This window comes from Gossypium hirsutum, chromosome A09 (genome assembly GCF_007990345.1).
Source record: "Gossypium hirsutum isolate 1008001.06 chromosome A09, Gossypium_hirsutum_v2.1, whole genome shotgun sequence".
Taxonomy (NCBI): domain Eukaryota; kingdom Viridiplantae; phylum Streptophyta; class Magnoliopsida; order Malvales; family Malvaceae; genus Gossypium; species Gossypium hirsutum.
The window spans coordinates 3,595,599-3,619,103 of NC_053432.1; positions in this window are offsets into that span (position 1 = coordinate 3,595,599).

Sequence of the window (23,505 nt, forward strand, 5' to 3'; positions counted from 1 at the left end):
TAACTTTAATAATAAGTTTTCATTTTGGTCATTTAGTTGATTTTTTTAAAAAATTAATTTTAATTTTTTAGTAAAAAGGAAAATTTTGAGGTTTTATATGAAATTACATGGATTTTATAGGAAAAACTTGAATTTGTAAGAGAAATTATTTTTTCTTTTTAAAATTAATGACTTTTTCGGTAAAAGGGAAAAAAAATGAGATTTTACATGGAATTATCTAGACTTTTTCAGGAAAGATCAATTTTAAATTTCTTTATTTTTTTTGGAATTAATTCTAATTTTTTCAAGGTTTGACAGAAAATTACTTAGGTTTCTAGAAAAAAAATCATTTTATCTTTTTTAACTTCAATTTTTTACATTTTTAGAATTGATTTTTAGTTTTTTGGGTAAAAATAAGAGAAAAACTCTAGGTTTTCTTAGGGAAAAATTTGTGATTTTAAAGAGGGTTAAAATATGAAGAAAAATTTAGATTGTATCTCTAAAACTTAAGTTTTTTTTTTCTGAAAAAGATTAAAATTAAACGATTAACCAAAATAAAAATTTATTAATGTTAACAGGCTAAAATGAGTGTACAATAACATTGAATTAATGGAAGTGACTAAAATGAAAGCTTATTAAAGTTGAGAATGAAAATGTCTAATTTTTAGATTTTTTATTTTCAGTGTCTAAAATAAAAATTTTCAGGTGATCAATTGTGTAATTTACTCTTTCTAAATTTGTTCGGGTTGATTTATTTATTAGGTTTTATAGATTTGATCATTCGAACCAGATTTTTGATAAATTATTTTTTTAAATTTCAATTAATCCAATAAATTTATTTACTATTAAAAATATTTTATATAAATGTAAGCTAATTCAAGAATTTTTTTTTTTAAAAAGGGGCTTGAGTGACCTATCCATTTCTCCATCTTTTTGAAGAAACTCTATACATATGATTGCAAAAATGGTGCTTATTATTATTATTATTATTATTATTATTATTATTATTATTATTATTATTATCGTAATATTGTATTTTTCAAAATATTTCATTTTCAAGGATTCAAAATATTTCTCAAGTGGAGTTTGTGATTATCTCTCAAAATGTTTTTTTTTTTTTAATTTCTCAACATTTACATGTGTTGGTATTAGTTATTTTGTATGAAAATTTTAGGAGAATAAAGTGATTCTCTACTAAACTTAACATTCGTGTTATTGAGATCTTCATAATACATTTCAAAAATAAAAATAAAAAAAAAAGAAAAAAAAAAGAAAAAGAAAGAAAACTCTTGTACTTAGATGATATGGATTTGATTTGATATGGCTTGATCTCAACTCCAATCTAGGTTAGACTTTTTTTTGTTTCTGAAATGAATTTGACTTGAGATAGTTTGATCTTATCCGTATTCTAATTTTTTCCTGTACCCTTTCCCCTTTATATGTTGTTCAAAGATAATTCAAATTTACTCTCAAAATTACTTTTAAAATCTATAAACCGTAACGGTGAATTTGAGTATAATTGCTTATAATTACACATATGTGGCATGTTTGAATAACCAATATAATTAATGTGTCATACTAAATTGAGTGTAATTAGACACCCAATTGCACTCTTTAATTCTCAAGGAAAGTGTGACCGTTGGAATAATTATACATGTAATCATAAATAATTGTACTCAAATTTGATTATTATAAGCCTTTTTAGACATTCTCATTAGACCTGATCATGACCCGAAGACTCGCCCGAAATGTGGGAGAGTTTGGGTAAAAATATAGGCTCGAAAAATGGGATTTGACAAAAAAATAAGGCCTGTTTAAAAAAGGGCCGGGCCTCAGGTAAGGTATTTTTGACCCGAGCCCAGCCCGACCCGAATTCACTAAAAGACAAAAAAATCTGTGTTTTTTTAATGTTATTTTTTTTATTGTTTTCTCCTTATTTTGCTATCATTTTACTATTATGTCGCTACTATTTTATTGTTATTGTTTGTATATTGTATAAAACTTATTTTATTGCTAATTTTTTTATTATTTTTAAGGCATTTGTTAATTTTGTTTTTATTTTAGAGGCATTTGCTTGTTAAGTTGTATTTATCTTAGTGTTATTTAAGTCTACATATTTTTTAAAATTTATTTTCAATTTGTTGGGAAATATTTATTTTGATATTTTTAGTATTTTTGATATATTATATATATTTAAAAAGTATATAAAAATAATATAAAAAATTAATACAGGACAGTCGGGTCGGGCCCGGGTATTAGCATTTTTATCCAGGTTAGGCTTGGACAAAATTTTAGGCCAATTTTTCGAGCTAGGCCGGGCCTAGGCCTAATAAATGGGGTTAAATTATTAGTTGAGCTCGGCCCGAACTCGGCCCATGAGCACCTCTAATTCTCATACATAATTTAAGTTTAAAAATAAAGTTAATATGCAATTTAGTACTTCAATTATATCTCATTCCTCAATGTGGTATTTAAAGAATTTTTATTCTCAATTTGGAACTTGAATAATCACGTCGTTAGACGTTATAGAAGACTGATGTGAAAATAATGAACTAATCAACTTTTACCACATGACATTTTTTTTATTTTCCCTTTATTTCCTTTTAATTTCTATTTGTTGATAATTTTTTTCTTAATTTTTTCATCTTCTCCCATTCATCTTTCAATCCCCGTTTGAGTTAGTGAGAATCTCCCTCTCTCAAGATTTGGCGTTTTCTTTTCTTGCTTTGTTTTTTCATTGGTCTGTCTTTGTTCCGTTTCACGAACAATTGGACGGTTTTTCTTTATCTTGTTTAGTTCTTTTTCTGTCTTGTAATTTTGCTCCAGTTTATGTTATCTTGTAAAAGGATTGTATAAAGGACTGTTTAATATTTTATTTTGGTTTTTTTTTGTTTCGTTGTTGTGTTTGTTGGGTTTTTCGATTGTTTTTTCTGTTCATGATGCTTTCCTGCTGTAGTTATTAAGTTTCAGCTTTTGGTTTTTGTGCTGTTATTTTTTCTTGTGTCTTTTGTCTTTGGTACCATGGTTCAGTGGCTCTTTCTGGTTGCGGTTGGGGGAGGTGGCCTTGATCTGACTTGGTGCTTGTCAGACTGTTTCTTCGATGTTGTGCACATCTGTTGGGTGATTACATGATTTTTGTTGAACTGCTGCTTTCTTTCATTGTTTTTTTTACTATTTTATTGGGATCAACTTGCGAATTTTATCTTTGCTTTAAGTTTTTTTTTTATTCTTGAGTGAACCCGGAATAAATTGTAAAAAGTGCAAAGGTGGGAATGAGGATGTTATTGATGAGAGCCTATACGAATGATTAGTAGAAAATTACCGAAGGGAGGGTCTCCCTTCAAGGCGGTGACTAGCGATCAGCCCCGCCTAGAGCCATGAAAATCTTTTGTTGGAACTGTCGTGGGGGAGGGAGCCTTGCGAAAGTTTGTGAGTTGAGATAGCTTCTTACTTTCAATGATCTTGATATTGTCTTTTTGAGTGAAACTAAGCTTCGGGCTAACGAGTTCGAACGTATTCGGGTTTGTTGTAAAATGGATGGTTGTTTTGCTGTGGATCTAGATGGTCGTAAAGGTGGTCTTGCTTTATTATGGAGGGATAGGGTAAATGTGACTATTCATAATTACTCTGAGCATCATATGGATTCTGTGGTTAAAATGGAGGGGAATGATCAGATTCGTTTTGTGGGCTTCTATGGTTACTTTGACCCTAATCAGAGACATTTTTTGTGAAGCATTATTCAGAGGCTTAGGACTCTTATGAGTGGGCATTGGGTTGTTTGGGGGGGGGATTTCAATGAGGTAATGGATGATGCAAAGAAGTGTGGGGGGAGACGCCGGCCTAGAGTGGCCATGGATAACTTTCGAATGGTTATGGATGAGCTAGCTTTGGTTGATGTCAAGCCTAATAATGTAACATCCTTAACCCATCTCCATCACCGAATTATGGTTACGGAATATTACTGTCTAGGTGAAAATATTAAACATCATAACATTCAATAACATAAATACATCATAAACCATTCATTCACATACATTTCGTCCCTAAATCGAGCCTTCGAGGCCCTAGAAATAGCTTGGAAGCAATTTAGGACTAACTTGAAACAAAATGGAAAGTTTAGGAAAAAGTTACAAAAATTAGAAACAGGGGTCCCACAGCCGTGTGGAATCACCTCAGGTTGTGTAACTTTTGTACAAGGGACACACGGCGGTGTCTTAGCCCGTGTCCTCACCCGTGTAACTCATTAAGTAGGGTCACACGGCCGTGTCACACGTTTGTGTGTTAGGTCATGTAACTCTCTGAGTTACCCCACACGCTCATGTATTAGGCCGTGTAACTCACTGACTTGAATACTGAGAAACTCTCATATGACACACGACTGTGTCACCAGACCGTGTACCTCACACGGCTAGGTCACACTCGTGTTCCAAGCCGCGTTAACCCAAAAATGACATATTTCAAGCCTATTCCTCACCTATTTTCACAAGTTCATACATTGTGACTTAATATGCATAAACAAGCTTTTAAAAGCACCAAATCCAAGTCATTTCCAATTACTTAAATCATGTTCATATATTAACTAGCAACACAATCCAAACACATTTGTATATATCATTTTGTTTCACCAATTCTCAAATCTCAACTAAGCTTAACTATCCCATACAAAAATCTAGGAAAATTTACTTAGCATTTCATACATATTCATTTGAGTACACAAGCTCATTCATTGCAATCATACAACTACTTAAAACATTCAATACCAACCATCAAGCATAATTCAAAACATATCAACATAGCATTTTACCGATTACATGCCATATAAGCCAAAATGATACAAAATCTACCAAAAAAGTCCTCGAGATAGTGTGATGTTTCCTTAAGTGATTCGATCTCCTATCTACAGAATGTGACCTACAAAACATCAAACAAATACGAGTAAGATTCTAAAAGCTTAGTAAGTTAGTTAAAAATTAATACATCTTACCAAACATAAACTAATTCAATAGCAAGATATAAACTGTAATTTCCTATCAAAACATGACTCACAGTAAGTGAAAATTCATCAGTACAATAGCTATGATGTTGAATGTCTTTCTCATCAATTCTCTATTCTGATAATTCACAATACAGTATGAAGACCGGTAAGAAAATTTAAACATGTCATTTAACCATCCAGCACATTGTATGCTCAAGTGAGCCATTCCAACCAGTACACCAAATGCTCTCAAGAGCCAATCCATCCAGCACACCAAATGCTCGTAAGAGCAAATCCATCCAGCACACCAAATGCTTTATATCGGTCAGTCCGCAACAAATGCAGGGCCTTGATATGTTCAGTAACGCTTTAATCTCCCATGTCTTCTAGTAGAGTCGCCTGGTAGGAAGAAGTGCGTTTTGATTTTTCTTCAAGATTTTGAAGCATTCTGTTCTTGGTTCGGTGGGTGTGGTGTCTTTCTTTATTCTTGCTAAAAGAATAATTGAAGGGTTGATTGAGGTGAGTTGTTCCTGCAAATAGTGGTGTTTTAATTTTGGTGTGGTGGTGTGTTGCTCGAGGTTGTACGATCGTTGTATATGTGGTTGCCCTTGAATTTCTTAGCCTAAATTAGGTTCTGCTTGATGGGAAAGAAAGTCTTTCTTGTAAAGGTTTTGTCATTTCTTTGCTATTTTTAACTCTTTTCCTAAAAGATACATAGGTTTGCATGGTTTTGTACGTTAACCCTGCATGTTTCTTGTTTGATTTTGCATACATGCCATCAATGGTATGTTTTCCCTTTGACTTTTCTTTGAGAATATTAAATATGATCATTCTCTTACTATTTTCATATAGCACATTTATTTTCCAGTTTTCTCGTTCTCTGATTAGGTTTTCTGCCTTTTCTTGTTTTTAAGTTTAGATAGGGTTTAGTAGTTTTCTATATGTTTTTTATCATCGTTCTTGTTATTTTACTTGTGTCTGTCTGCCTGAGTTTTGGAGATTTGTGTTTCTTCATGCCTTAGTGGATGGGAGAGATTTTAATGCCATTTTGAATGATGCTGAAAAAGATGGTGTCGTAGGAAGACGCAGGTGCAAATGAGTGATTTTAAGGTCATCATGGATGATGTGGTTCTCGTGGACATTAAACCTAATAAAGGGTGGTTCATTTGGGTTAACAATAGGAGTGGTGGTAGCATAATAAATGAAAGGCTGGATAGGTTCTTAACATCAGTGTCCATAATTGAAAATTTCCCTTTTATGGCTACTAGTGTTATGTGTCAAACAAAGTTTGACCATGATGCTATAATGTTGGACATGTGGGGTCGTAAGCCAAAAGAGAAAATCAAAGACCCAAGGCTGTGCTTCAACTTTGATAAATGCTGGGCTATAAACAGGGAGGCAAAAAACATTATTAGTAGTGGTTTGGAACAATGGTATTCAATTTTTGGTGATAAGCTTGATAGAGTGCGTTTGGTGCTTGGCCCGTGGCAACGTGACAAATATAGTAAAATGAAAAGATAAATTTGTAAGCTTAAGCATAAGATTGATAAGGTTATTGATTCTTCTTAAAGGGACAATAGTGTGATTATTTTGAAGGAGACCCGCTATAGGCTTAGTCATCTCTATGCTAAAGAAGAGAAATATTGGGCTTAAAGGTCCCAGTCTCAATGGCTTAAGGAGGGAGATAGGAATACACATTATTTTTATGTGAGAGCTACTTCCCGTCTTAAGAATAACAACATTGATAAGCTTAAAGACTTGAATGGGAATTGGGTGACTGACAACAAAGATATTTGTAACGTGGCTAAAGATTAGCTTTGTAGGTTGTTTCAGTCTAATAATCAAAGTGTTGGCAACCATGATATGAACTATATCCAAGAGTGTGTCACTAAGAAAACCAACGAGTGGCTTGTTAAAGACTACACGGTGAGTGATGTTATTCAAGTTATCAAACAAATGGATCCAAAAAAAGCTCCTACAGTTGATGGCCTCTCGAGGAGCTTTTTCAAGCATAATTGGGAGACTGTGGGCGATGATACTATTCTGTTTTGCTTGGATGTTCTTAATGGAAGAAAATAATCTCTTATTTAAATGATACTACGGTTGTACTTATTCCAAAATTTTGAGACCCGAGTTATATTACTAATTTTTGTCCAATTAGTTTATGTAGGTTCATCTACAAGATCATCTCAAAGGTTCTTGCAAACCGGCTCAAAGTTTCCCTCCCTAGTTGTATCAGTCAAAACCAAAGCGCTTTTGTTTTGGGGAGAATGATACATGACAATATTTTGATTACCCATGAATTATTCACTACCTCCAAAGTTCTAAAAATGGCCCTAATAAAGAATTTGTTATCAAGCTCCATATGAGCAATGTATATGATCGAGTGGAGTGAAATTTCATTAAGGAGGCCATGAAGAAGATGGGCTTCATTGACAAGTGGGTTGATAAAATAATGTGTTGCGTTTGTTTTGTAAGTATGTGGTTAAATGCAATAATATTTTGTCAGATGTTATTATTACCGAGAGGGGACTTCGTCAAGGGGATCCCCTCTCCCCTTATTTGTTGTTATTTTGCTTGAAAGCATTCTCGAGGATGCTTATTCATGCACAAGGTAATAATTTTTTAAAAAGGATCTGGGCCAGTATAAATGGCCCTAAGATAAATCACCTTGTTTTTGCCAATGATGGCCTTATTCTTGTGAGAAATAAAAGAAGTGATGTGGAGGTTCTTCTTAATATTCTTAAGGATTTTTCTAATTTTTCTGGTCGAGAGATTAATTTTGATAAGTCGATGGTTCTTTTTAGTCCTAACACTCCTAGGGTGCAAAGATAAATTTTTGGCGATTTACTTGGTATGAAGGTGGTGGAAAAATTGGACAACTATCTAGGATTTCCTCTTCCGGTTGGTAAGAACAAAACTTTGGCTTTTTAAAAGGTCACTAATCGGTTGTCTTGTAGGATAAACAGTTGGACTAAGAGGCTCCTATCTTTTTGTGGTAAAGAAATTTTTATCAAAGTTGTTTTTAATTTATTCCAACATATGCATTGTCGGGTTTTTTGGGTCCCAAAGGTGTAGTTGAAGATATGCAAGCAAAGATTAGTAGAACTTGGTGGACAGGCAAGGAGAGAGATAGATTCTAGACGATGCTTCCTTGGAAGAGCTTATGCCATCCAAAGGGTATGGGAGGGCTCGGCATCAGGGATATTCGGCTATTCAATTGGGCACTTTTTGGGCTTCAAGTATGGAGGCTTATAAACAACAAAGACACCTTATGTTACAAAGTGTTGAGCTCAAAATATTTTCCCGAAAGTGATATTTTTCATCTCAAAAGAGTTGTCAAAACATCTTTCACATGGTCTAGCATTGCAGTTGTGGCTAAAGCTCTCAAGGATGGGTTCAGTTGGTAGGTTGGTAGTGGTAACCGTATCAATATTCGAACCGATAATTAGAGGTTAGAAGGTTTAAATGGTGGGGCTCTTAATTCAAATGTTTTGAACCCTAATGAGTGCAGTGTAAAAGATCTTTGGCTCGAGGATAGAAGAAGATGGAACAATAGTATAGTTCGTAAGCTGTATGGGCAAGACTTGGGAGATAAAATTTGTAACTTACCTATTATGGGGGGGAGCCAATGCGATAAAGCAGTGTGGTTTCAGAACCCTCATGGCTAGTTCATGTCGAACTCAACTTATTCATGGTTATTGCTAAAGCAAATGAGGTTTGGCCTTCATAGGTTCTTTTGGAAAGCTATATGGAAGCTTGACATTTTGGAAAGCTATATGGAAGCTCGACACTATCCCTAAGATTCGAGTTTTCACTTGGTGAGTGATCGCGTGATTCGTAACAAGTAATAAATATTTATAATGAAGATCAAACCTAGACTAACTATTATCATGACGAAAAGGCAAGCGCATCTATCAAACAATAGTATAGTAATGGCAAGACCGGGATATCGTACCCAAGGGAACCAAAAGTACTAGTAATAACTATCTTTTTATTATTTAACCTAGAAATAAAGGGGGTTGTTTATTAAACTTATTAACTAAACTAATTAACTAATTAAACTAAGGCAAAGAGAAGATTTTAGAAAAAGACTTGAAGAAAAGTAATTAATAAAGACGACACCCAAGGAGGAATCCACCTAAATTTCACTTGTTATCTAACTCTAAACCAGATGATTTATTCACTTAACTTGATCTGTGAGACTCCCTAACCTATATTATTATTTCTTTCAAGACTAATAACGTCTAACCTTCAATTGAATTAATTGAAATATCTTTCTTAATTAAAACCCCTAGGGAAGCAGTAAAACCATCTATGGACTCCCATATTAAGTTTCACCCTAATCCGGCAAAATCTCGTAACCCTATTTCTAGGCGTTCGATCAACTCCGCTTAATTATGCCAAATCTACTTTTAGACAAGGACTTTTGCTCCTCTGCATAAGCATATCAAATCATGAAGTAATACCCGGAATATTAACTCAAGCATTAAGAACACATAATTAAGAACAAATCAAGTATTTATCATACGGTTTAGATAATAATAACAAGATCCATCATAGGTTTCAACCCCCTTAGGTATCTAAGGGGTTTAATTCATAATAAAATAAGAGTACATCTCAAAAGTATGGAAAAAACAAAACATAAAGAAAACTCTAAAATCTCTGAAGGAATTCTGAGAGAGATCTTCAGTCTTGGAGTAGCTCCGACTTTTGGGATGGATTGTCTGGCTTCCTTCAAGTAATTCCCAATGTGTGGTTCTGTATTCCAGAAAAGTTCTGGAGGGAGCCCCCTTCTAAGTCATACTTAGGGTGTTTATATAGGCTTTGGATTGGCTTTCTTCCTCCCTAAGTATCATTTTCCGTGTAAAATACAATTCTTTGAAAAAGGGACACGCCCGTGCGCCACGGCCGTGTGACGTGATTGCCAGGCTGTGTTCGATCCGTCAAATTACACACGACCATGTGGGTCAATGGCCAGGCCGTGTGAATCGTGAAAGCCTTGGTCGACACCCTCGAAAGACACGGGTATGTGAGCTGCCCATGTGGCAAGGCTTAGGCCGTGTCATCTTCTCGATTTGGTCCGTTTTGTCCCTATTTTGCTCGTTTTTGGCTCTTTTGCAGAGATGAAAAAAAGAGGGCGCTTTCCTATGTTGCACTGAAAAAATTAAATAAGGACAATGGATAAGAACGTCTTCTCTTAGGTTTCTTCCTCCCGCGCCCGCCGCCGCTCGACCTGCGTTAGAGGGGAAGATTAGCAAAGCGAGAAAAGACAGAGGGAATGAGAGCAGCATTTTATTCTCTTTGCGAGAACTTCCAGATCGGAGAAACATTCGGAACGGGCTCCGCGTTCATTTCGTTGGCTGGAACGATCCAATCCATTCGAGGCACAAAACATGAAATAACCGGATTAAGAGCACCAAAATCCACAAATCTAGTAATAAACATCCATAAATATGCTAAGTATTTGGGGTAAAAATATGTATAATTTGGCATTTATCAGTGGGTGAGATATGAGATCCTTCCTACTAATGTCAAAATTACATCTATTTAACGTAATTTTGGGCAGGAATACCTTAGGTGCGGGGTTGAGCACGAGACCCTTATTCATGCTATTACCCTACATCTCGGGCGATTCTCTCTGTTGGTGGTCTGGACAATAGCACCATTTCAAAGGAGTACAAGTGTTGCATCGATTGGTTGGAAGATATAATGAGAGTTTTTGATAAAAAAAGCTATGGCTGACCTTATGACTACCTTGTGGAACAGTTGGAATAATAGAAACGATTTCATATTCAAGGTTAAGGAAGACGAGGTGCAGGTTATTTGGGACAGGGCTAGAACCCTTAGTCAAGAGTTCCGCATTTGCAATTTGATAAATGATCCGCTGCTTTCTACCAACTCTGTTGTTAAAAGATGGGAAAAACATCTTAAGGTTTTTGTTAAAATAAATTTTGATATGTCGGTCTGTGATAATAAAGTGGGTTATAGAGTTATAGCAAGGATGAAGAAGGGTTTGTTTTAGGCGGTGGCGGGGGCTTCAAAGAAGTGTCGATATATGTGGAAGAAGCTGAATGTTATGTATTTGAGGAAAGCATCAAGCTGACGTGTAAGCTTAACATTAATACTGATGTGATCTTTGAGATGGACAACGCTTGCCTTGTTAACAAAGTGAAGAATCAACGTACAGATTTCACGACTATTGACGCGCGAATTAAGGAGAGTACTAAAGCCTTTGCTAATTTTAAGTTAGTTGATTTAGTTTGGACAAATCGGTCTTGTAATTTGGTCGCTGATTTAATTTGTAAGAAAATGTGTGCAAAGGCGGGTACTTGGTTATTTGACATTGACAATCCTTTGGATATCCATGATATTGTAATTTGTGATGCGTTTTAATAAATAGTTGACCCTTTTGGTTGTTTTATGTTAAAAAAAAAAACACTTTAATCTCCTGAAATTCATCACCTTCACGTTTCTCACTTCACGTTTCCATATCAATGTATTTACTCAGCTCACTAATTCATTTGTATAATCACACAACATCAAATAAATTAATGTACAACAATTAATCCAAATGAACTTACCAGACTAATTTGTAGTAACAACAGAAGTACAAGGCTTTTATGCTACTTTCTCATTTCCTCGGTTTGCCTCATGTTCTTGATCTAAAATAATAATTCTCATTGAATTAACTATATCAATAAAATTTTAAGTTATTTATGCAATTAAGTCCTCTTTTTGGCATTTTATAAAATTACCAACTTTCCACTTTTATGCAATTTAGTCCTCAGGCACTAATTATGCAAATAAAACCATTTTCTCTAATAACCTAACACAACAGATTGGTAACCATCACCATATCCACCTATAATCATGATTATTTCACTTTAAATCCTTATGATTAAATCTTTAACAATTTGGTCCTTAAACCTTAAAATCATCGAAGACTATTTTCCAAAATATTTCTATCTAGCAACCAAAATAAATATTCTACCGTAGAACTTCAAAAATAACTCAATTTCATCAATGGTAAAATCTAAAACATTTAACAGTTTTATAGTTTAATCTTGGGTTAACTAAATCGAGCTAATACGAGCTCAAAAACATGAAAATTACTAAAAACTAGCTTGATTACACATACCTTTTGAAGGAAATAAGGCAGCTGAATGGTTCCTATTCTTTCCCTTAGGTTTCGATTGTAATGGAAGAAGAAGAATATGAAATTGGTTTTTTTATGCTTTAATTTTGTTTTTAACCCCTAACTTCCAAAATTACTAAATTGCCCTTAATTAATCCATCAAATTCATTAATTTATTAACTTAAAACTGTCCACTACACTTCTCATGATCCAATTACCCTAGTAGTCCTCTTTACTTAACCATTATTAACTATTAGTTATTATACTTAATAGAACTCCACTTTGACAACTCATACGATTTAGTTCATTTTATTTAATTAACTATCTAAACGATAAAATTTCTTAACCAAAATTTAGTATGATACTTATGACCTCATAAATATCATAAATATTTAATATTCATAGACTGACACGTCGAATCTATGGTCCCAAAACCATTATTTTTGACACCATTGAAAACGAGCTATTATAAATAAGGGGTGGTTCACTTGGACAAACAACTGTGATGGGAATAGGGTGGTTAGGGAATGTCTTGATAGATTCTTAGTTTCATCTTCTTGGTTGGGCCATGTTCCGTTCTTATCCTCAAGCATGCTTCGTCAGACTTGCTTGGATCATGATGCCATCCTACTTGATGCTTTAAGTTGGAAGCCGAGGGAGGACATGGGGGATCCAAGGCTCTTTTTTCGGTTTGAGGCTTGTTAGGCCAAGGAGAACAGGCTAAGGATATGATCAAAAAAGAGTATGGGATCAGTGTAATGGGGATGTGTTGACTGGAATTTGACCGTATTCACCTTCATTTAGGTAGATGGTAGTTTTGGCGGTTTAAAAAGGGGCAATACTGCATGCGGGGTTTAATTGATTGGATTGATAAACTTATGGATGGACTGATTTGGATTCTGATGTTGAGAGATTGTGAGCCTATCGGGCGAAATTGAGTAATTTGTATGAGGAGGATGAGCAGTATTAGGATCAAAGGTCTCGGATTTAGTGGCTCAAAAAGAGAGACCGGAACACCCATTTTTTTTCATGTTCGGGCTTCTAGGATAAATAAAAAGAATAGGATTGAGAGTTTGCATGACTCTGATGGTAATTGGGTTTTTGATTCTGGAGGTGGTCACCAGGTGGCTTGGGATTACTTTCATTCCCTTTTTAAGACTGATGTTTGTGGTAACCTTGAGAGGGTATTGGTTTTGATTTCAAATTGTCTCACTTCTAATATGAATGTTGCATTAAACAGTTGTGTGTCAAATAAGGAGCTTATTGAAGCTTTTGATCAAATGGATCCTCATAAGGCTCCGGGTATTGATGGGCTTTCGGGCCTTTTCTATAAGGAAAATTTGGGAGGGTGTGGTTGGTAAGGATGTGCTCCAGCTTTTTCATGAGGTTCTGGATGGGCATAGAGACATCAAGGATATTAATGAAATTGTTATTATTCTTATCCCCAAAATTAATGAACCCAAGGATATGACTAACTTTCGGCCTATCAGTCTTTGCAGGGTTATCTACAAGATGATTTCTAAGGTTTTAGCTAATAAATTAAAAAAATGTTATTTCAGTTTGCAACAGTTAGAACCAGAGTGGTTTTTTTTCGAGGCGTATGATTCATGATTATTTTCTCATGCTCATGAGCTTTTATATTACCTCCAGAGTTCTAAAAATGGGCCGAATAAAGGGTTTGTTATCAAGCTCGACATGAGTAAAGCTTATGACCGTGTTGAACGAGACTTTTTAGAGAAAGTGATGATTCACATAGGCTACGTTGGGGTTTCCTGTTTCTTGGGTTATTTAGGTTATGCAATGCGTCCGTACTGTGAGGTACGTTGTTAAATGTAATACTTCTATTACTGATGCGATTATTCCTGAGAGAAGGCTTCATCAGGGTGATTCGCTCTCGCCCTATTTTTTCTTGTTTTGCATCGAAGCACTTTCTAGGTTGTTGTTGGGGGCCTAGATGGAGGGGAAGATTCGGGGGATTAGGGCCAGTCAGAATAGGCCTAAGATTAATCATCTTTTCTTTGCGGATAATGCTATTCTTTTTTTCGTAATAAGAAGGAGGAGGTTGAGACGTTAAGGATGCCCTCCACTATTTCGAGATGATTTCGGGGCAAAGGTTAATTCATCCAAGTCCATTTTCTACTTCAGCCCTAATATTCCGAGAGATCAAAGGGTGCAGTTGAGTGGTATATTGGGTATGCCGGTTCTTGAGTCCATGGATAACTATTTTGTCTTGCCTTTGATCATTGGCAAGAATAAGATGAGGGCATTTAAGCACATTATTGATCAATTTTCTCTTAGAATAAAAGGCTGGTCTAAAAGTATTTTATCCTATGGTGGTAAGGAAATTTTTATAAAATCAGTTTTGCAATCTTAACCTACTTATGCAATTACGGTTTTTCTCTTTCCTAGGGGCACCTTTGATGTGATGATCTCGAGGATGGGGAGCTTTTAGTGGGAAAAAAAGAACAAAGATTATGGTTAGGTGAAGATGGCGTATGACTCTCTATGTACACCTAAGGGATGGGTGGTTTCGGTTTTAGGGACTTGAGGTTCTTCATTATTGCACTCCTTGGGAGGCAAGTGTGGCAGCTCATCAACAATAAGGATACCTTATGTTATCGTGTTTTTTGCTCCAAGTACTTTCCAAATGGGGATGTGTTCCATCCCAAAGGCAGTTGATAAGCCCTCCTTCTCCTGGATGAGTATTTTGTATGCGGTTAAAGCACTTGAGATCGGGTTTGGACGGTGAATCGGTTATGGCATGACAGCTAGGTTCAGGTTTAATAGATGGGACTTTGACGGTCTTGATGGCAATTCATTGAAGACTTTCTTCAATGACATTTGGGACAGGTTGGTAAGTGACATGTGGAGGTCTAACTCGTGTGAGTGGGATAGAGATCGGGTGGAAGAGCTTTGTAGTGATAAGTTGAGTGATAATATTTGTGCCTTACTAATTGCTCAGCATGGTCCACCAGATCAGATAGTTTGGTTTCACAACAAGTCCAGGTGCTATTCATCAAAATTTGGCCACTCTCGACTTATTCTCAAGAAGATTGGTTATGGGTTGCATCGTTTGTTTTAGAGGACTATTTGGAAACTCCATGTGCTTACCAAAATTTGTATATTTGCGTAGAGGGTTGGTCATAACTTACTTCTGACTAATGTCAAAATGGTATCAATTTTTCAGGGCTCCGATCGGGCTTGCCACCGGTGTGGGTTTAGGGATGAAACTATTTTCCATGCTCTTAGAGACTGTCTTAAGGCCCGAGCGGTTATTTCTTTTGGTGGGCTTGACTAACGTTTACTTAATTCTTCCTATGAGATTTGTATTGATTGGCTTGAGGATGCTACTCGCTTATTGGATCTTAAGGCGATTGAGAATCTCATCACGTTTTTATGGAATGTATAGAATGGTCACAACAATTATTGTTTCGGGGTAAGGAGGATGATGCTCGATTGGTTTGGGAGCAGGCGAGAACTTTGTGGGACGATTTCAAGATTTTTAATCTTTCACATGCTCTGATGAACCCCAAGCTCTTTAAGTCCCATAGGTGGATCAAGCCCTTGAATGATGCCATTAAGATTAATGTTGATGTAGCGGTTTTTGCCTCGGTGGTGGGCATTGGGATTATTGTGCGAGATCATGATGGTTTTGTGTTAGGTGGCCGTGCGATTTTTTTAGATTATAAGATGGTTGAATGGGCTAAGGCGGAAGCTTTAAGGGAAGGGATTATTTGGGTTTGTAACAGTAATGTCACAAAGGCTTTTTTTGAGATTGATTGTGCTAGTTTAGTTAATCATTTTAAGTCTCATCATGAGAACATTTTGATCTTTGGTTTTCGATTGAAAGAAATCTTCGGTTTGTTGGATTCTTTCATTGATTTTAAGATTGAGTGAGTAGCTCGTTCGAGCAATAGGGTAGCTGATTGCCTTTGTAAACTTTGTTATTAGTAAACATTGTACCTTTCCTTTTAACATGGAGTATTTGAGTGATATCCATGGGCTTGTTCTTATTGATACTTGTTAATATGAGATAGTGGCCTTCGGGCCCATTTTGATAAAGAAAAAGAGAGAATCTCCCAATCTCTCTCAAAATATATTTTGATACATATATTAAAATATATCAAAAGTATATAAATTTATTATAAACTAGTTTGGTTTTTGACCCATGCTTCACGTTGGTTTAATTATTTTTTTACCAAATTATAAAGTACAAATTTGGAATTTAAAATATACTTCAGGACCATGTATTTTTCGTACATGCAGAACTTAATTCACATATTTTATTTTTAAAAATTTAATCTCTTTACTCTTTTGAATTTAAAAATTCAAGTCTAATTGTTAATATCTATAAAAACTCTTTGTTAAATTCTTTGGTGTGACATATTGAAATTTAAAAAAAAATACTCATTTGGTAGTCATGTAATAAAAAATGACATTGTAATGGACCTAAATTTAACAAAGAATCTTAAAACATTTTTAAAAATATCACGTCAATTTTTTAATCGAAATAAAGTATTTAAACTAACTAATGACATTATAAATAAATTATATCAAAATTAAGTTATAAAGATTAAATTTCAAATTTAAGCATTATTTAGGGATAAAAACTGAAATTTGATCATTATTTTATATATATTTAAAAAAAGAAAAATGATGTGTTTTGGACAAATGTTAGACATGAGTGTCTAGATTATTTATACTATATTCAACTAAACTACATAATATTTATTATTAATTACTTATACTTGGCCAATGATCAATCCGTGATAATAAAGATTATAGTGTTAGAGAAAGAATAACACACCAAATATGAGATGTTAGAGTAATTAGATAAAATCAGGATGTTTATTTTTCTTGTTAATATTATTTGTAATCATATTGCTTAATACTTTCTTGGACTAACATACTATATATAATGATTTGATTTTAGATTTTGTTGCCTGTTTCAAGAATTTTTTTCTCAAGTATTATTGACAGTTTGTATAATAATTAACATTTTATAGAGTTTAAAATTATATAATTACAATCTATACCAACGAAATATGACACAAGTAATTACGATGTATTTACACTATATCATCAAATACATTTAGAGAATTATAGTTCATTTTAATTACAAGAGGGTGTAATTATTAGACAATAATTACACATTTATCCAATTACTCTATTATGGTGTCCAGACACACCTTAAATTATTCTAATTGCTTTTAAAATCGACTACAACTCATTTTATTGTATATGTTTGTTTTCATCGTTATGGTTTTTCAATATTATGTTATTTTCACTTGTTAGTTAATTTATAAGTGTGTTTTTTTTTTTTGCAAAATTTATTTATATTAAAGGTTATTTTATTATTTTTTCTTATGGTAGTAAATTAGTGTTGTTTTTGTTGGGTGTTTTGTTATTAATAATTATTGAATTTGTTAGTTTTATTCATAATTTTATAAATATTTTACAACCTCAATTGAGAAGATGTCTAATTAATTTATTTGTCTAATACATTAGAGTGGATCAATTGCTTTGATCGAGATTTGACATTTTGTTTCTATTAAAATCTCTATTTGATATGAAGTTTAGGAGTGATGCCGTTTTGGAGGACATGAAAAGAAAGATTATTAGGAAAATCTAGTGTTATAGGACTAGAACTTAAGTCTCGTGAACTGCGCGGTCTTAGCGATTTCTTTGCTTCAAATTTGCCAAGTTAGCCTAACACTTGAAAGGTGATAATTCCTTTGAAAATTCTATAAGGCACCAAAAAATGTAGTGAAAGAGTAACGAGGAAATTGAAAAGTTATAAGAAAGCAATACACACAAGGTGTTTGAGTAATGCTCTCAAATAAATTCTTTAATTATCAATGAGATGATTCCAAATGAAGGGGGAGGCATCTATTTATAGTTGAGCTCCCTAAAACCAACAGTACAGATTGAGTTACATTGACAGTCAAGATTAAAGCCTATCTACAATTAAAAGTCCTAAGGATTTAAACTTTATACATCTTATCCCTTTAGGATTTACACTATTTACCCTGGTAACTCTAGTTTTACTGGAGTGCTTCACTATGTCACAAAGGTTTCAAGTAGATGGGCTTCTCAATAGGTTCCACGAGTTGGGTTAGTTCAAGTGGGTCAAATGAGCCCCATTTCATCTGTTGACCTCTATGGGATGTTTAATGTGTTAGTCACGGGCTTTGGTCTGTGGCCCATTACATTTCCCCCACCCATTCTCGCGTTGTCCTCGTCGTGTCCTCGAAATGAAACTGGTTGGACTCGTATTAGAATTGACTCAATGCCTCGACCGATTCCCAATCATTCTCTTCGTTGGGTAGTTCCGCCCCTTGAAACATTTGCCTTGGCTTAAGCCTTTGCTATCACTTAACTTGACATGTTTTTGTTTTTTGTACATCTCGATCGCGAGAGTCCATTGCTTTTACTTGCCCACATTATGACTTACCTCGATTGGGATCCCCTTGATCCGTACAATTAGGCTTTGACACATTCACATTGAACATTTGGTTAACCTTGAGTCTCTCTGCTAACTCTACTTTGTAAGCCCCTTGGCTTACCCACTTCAAAACTCTGAAAATGGCCCTTGTGTCCTTGTAACCTCCCCAACCTGGCCTAGACGATAGACCTGAATTCAGAAGATTACATTAACCACCAAAGTGGCTCGATCCTTATCAAATCAGTTTTTAGTTCTAAACCTGTTTTGCATAAGTAAATTTTACATACCAATCCACCAAAAATGATCGTGAATATAGCTGTGGAAATTAATTAACATAAATAAACCTGTTTATATCATATATAAAAGAAACTATACTAAATCTCATCCTATAACGTTATCAATAATAGTAAGAATAAGTAATAGTTCAACTAATTTCATATCTTCCTAATAATTAAAATCATGCATCCTAAATGATCAGTCTTTTAAAACTTCATATCCCATGTCACGGTTCCATAATTGAAATAAATAATAATAATATCAATAATAATAACAATGGAATTAATAATGATAATCTTAAGTAAAGTCTACGAGAAGCTAAGACCTTCCATATGTTGAGCCCGCATCCTAATCCATTGAATTATCTGAAAAGTTGGAAAATAGGGGAGTGAGCTATGAAAGCTCAGTGGGAGTCCCTTTATAGTAAATCAAATCAATATTCAAATATGCATGTCAATTGTAATAATTAAATTCACATATTAATCCGATCAATGCAATAATTTAGTTTCTTTCACTTTAGTCAAATAGAACTTTAACATTCAAGCGAAATAATTTAAACAATTCAACTATGGAGTCATAATACCAGTCACATTAGATTTATACACATTTATGAGTTAGATCATTTAAACATGTACTTTTCAATGAGTATGCATAGTATGTTATGCAACATTCATTTAACATTCATTAATCTTACCCCCGATCGCTAGTGCTCCAAATAGAGAGTTCCTCAGAACCCCCTCTACCTTTTTACTCTGCTCGTGGGCTTTTACCACAAGCAATTATGTCCATTGGGTGCAGATAAAAGCTACTGGTAATTGCGGAAACACAGTTGCCCTCAGTAGAAAGCTATTGGAGGGACTGTGAGAGCTCAGTGAAAAATGTCACAATTTTAATTTGTCATTCTGTAGGTACACAGTAAGACCGTCATAGTTGGAAACTACTATTGCTGTGAATACACAATGAACATTCATTTATGCAGCTAATATAAACTACCATTTCTTCCACCTTTCATATCCTTCCCCCCATGCGTATGCAATATAATTAATTCGTTCATTCAAATTCGTTCTACAGTCTATCTCATTGCAAATATAGGGGTAATTAATAAATCAATTATTAAAGCATGCGAAACATTTATTTGGCATGAATAGCATTAGTAAATATATATAATCATTCACATATTTAACCAATCGTTCATAAGTAATTATATCACATTAATCTTGTCAAGATAATTTAAGCTAAGAACAAAATCATAATCATCTAAGTGAATTACCTCGAAGTCTTCATTGCCTTCCATTGACCGATTCAACTCCTTCCGCTACTCCCACAGTTGGAACCTCTTTGGCATTTACTATCTTGATCCTCTTAGTTGATTTGCTAATCGAGAGGCCAAGTTTATCCACGCTTTCTTCAATATGAATAAATCTAATGCCCCCGTATCAACAAGAGCACTCCTCCTTCGACTTGCGATGTTGATGTTTAAAAACATCAACACTTTCTGCTTGCAATCCCTCTTTACCTTAGAAGAATTGAGTATCATTGAACCAAAATTTAATACCTTATTCTTAATAGGCTCCACTTCTTCTTTATTGCCTACAAATATCTTGGATCGCTCTGAATAGTCTCGCATCTTATGTGGTCCACAACATAAGAAACACTCCACTGGCTTCTTCTCATTTTCTCTGCCTCTCTTGGCTTCAGGACCCCTCATTATCGAACCAAGATTCAATGGTATTTTTTCTGACTCATCATCACCTTCGATGGTAGAAAGGACAAATCGTTTCAAATAGCCCCTCACAATGTACAGACCTTTACAAAGGAAGCATCTCACTAGCCCTTTGATTTATTGTCGGGCTTCTACTACCCGTTATGTAGTCTCTCATTGCCACTATTGTCATTGTCGTTCTTACCCTGTCCTTATTCATCTCCCCCACCATTACCCTTTTCCTTGGGCTCGGAGGACTCGATCTTGTTTTTCCTCAGAAAAAGCTCGAATAAGGACTTCTCGACGGTCATTTCTTTGGAAAGTTCCTTTACTTGGTGTTGCAACTCTTGCTTCGCCCAAGGCTTCAACCCATCTATGAAAGAGAAAAATGCCTCTTCACCCAAATTAGAAATCTGGAGTATGAGTTCGTTAAACTTCTTCACATATTCCTTAACTGTGCGTTGTTGCGTAAACTGACACAGCTTAGCCAGAGCCTCATCCTAAACATACTCTGGGTAAAACCACCCCTTGAATTTACTATAGAACTCCTCCCAAGTCCCAATAGCAATACCACATTATCTTTCATCTGTGGACCTACGGTGTCACTATAACAAAGCAATATCAGTAAAATGCATAGTAGTAATATTAACATTGGTAGCATCATCAGTGATGCCTTTAGTATGGAAGTATTGTTCCATTCCCCGCAAGAAGTTGTCCACATCATTTGCGAACCTTGCCCCATTGAACTCTTTCGGCTTCGAGACATCTATTTTAGGCTTGGGGTCCACAATCAACACCCTATTTCCAAAGCAGTTTTGCAGATATTGAGCTCCTCATTGAGTTTCTAATTTGTTCCTTCAAGGCCCACACATAGCCTCGGGAGCATCTTCTTTCTCAATCAACTCACCCACTGTGGTATTAAGGACCTTTGTCATCATATCCATATAATCACTGAGGGCTACTTCTATTTGGTCCTTGAGCCGATCCTGCCTCAATTCTAACACTGGGGTATAACCATCAACTTCCTCGAGGGTCTCTTTCACATCACCCATGGAGCTCTCAAGTTTGGCCGCTCTTTCATATAAAGCTAATAGCATATCCCTCGATCGACTTGCTTTCCTAGCCCTCCTATAGGTCTCCATTGGCTCAACACGCTTGTCTGCTCCTTTCAACATCTCGACCAGAACCTTCGGAACTTTAGCTCAGATACCATGGGGCTAAAACTTAAGTTTTGCAAATCACGCGGCGTTAGGCGATTTCTTTGCTTAAAATCTACCCAAGCCAGCCTAACACTTGAAAAGTGAGAACTCTCCTGGAAATTCTCTAAGGCACCCAAAAATATAGTGAAAGCAACTCAAAGCTAAAGAGTAATGAGGAAATTGAAAAGCCACAGGAAAGTAATACACACAAGGTGTTTGAGTAAAGCTCTTAAATATATCTTTTAACTATCAAATGGATGATTCCAAATGAAGAGGGAGACCTTTATTTATAGTTGAGCTCCCAAAAACTAACGATACAAATTGAGTTACATCGATGATCACGATTAGAACATACTTACAATTGAAAGTCCTAATGGATTTAAACTATATACATTTTATCCCTTTAGGATTTACACTATTTACCATGATAACTCTAGTTTTATTGGAGTGTTTTACTAGGCCACCAAGGCTTCAAGAAGATGGACTTCTTGATAGGTTTCATGAGTCAAGCCAGTTCAAACAGGTCAAATAAGTCTTATTTCATCTGTTGACCTCTATGGGACGTTCTGTGTGTATTGGTCACAGGCTTTTATCCGTGGCCCGTGACACTAGGCTGTAGCTACTAATGAATATCTAGTCTAAAGTATAAATTTATGAGGTCAGGTAGAAAAGGTGCTAAATATTATGCAGTGGGTCTTAATTATAATGAAGATGTTGAGGTGATGATGTTTGAACACCAGCAAAGTGGCGGTCTTGTAATCAAAATGTTAGTAGAGACTGAAGATGTCCATGATTAGTGATTATATCTCTAATCTCAATAGGCTCACTTCACTAATTTTTGTTAGTGTGACATTTTGAAATTAAAAAAAAATTACTCACTTGGTAGTCATATAAAAAAGAAGAAGAAAATGACAATATAATTAACTTGAATTTAATAAAGAAATTTAATAGTATTAACATTTCTTAAAAAATTATATCAACATTTTAATCAAACAAAAAACTTAGGCTAATTAATGACATTAAAAAAAAGTTGAATACCAAATTATATAAAAAAAATTAAAATATAAAGTTTAAATTGTAAATTTAAGCGTATTACAGAGATCAAAATTGAAATTTAACTGTTATGATAGAATCTAAAGCAAATGAAAAAAAAGATAAAAGGAATACCCATCGCTTCATATTATATCATATCATATCATATCATATATATATATATATAATATAATATAACAAGATACAACCTATATTTGTCATAAGTGGTGCATCCATATTTTTTTATTGAAGTTCTATATATTTTTATGTATCAAATAAAATTTAAATAATTTAAGTAAAATTAAATAAATTTTAAAAATTAATATTTTTAAAATATTCAGTTCATATTTGTATTTTTAAATATAATATATTTAAACAAACTATAAAATTGAAATTAATAAAAAATAATTTAGAACTAAAATATTGATAAAAAACACTGATTGGTTATAATAATTGAAAATTAAATAATTCATAAAATAAAAATAAATAAAATATTGTACTTTTGATCTTTTTCAATTTTAAATCAAAACTTGATGTTGAATATATAATATTTTTAATTATTTATAAAATGATTTTAAATAATATATTAACTTTCCTATAATTAGAATAGTTAAATATCACAGTAAAATATATTAAAATGATAATATATTAAGTTTCCTATAATTAATATTTATTATAAAATGATTTAAATAATTACTTTTTCCACCAGAATCGAAATAATATATCATTTTAAATATTATTAAAATAATTAATTAATCA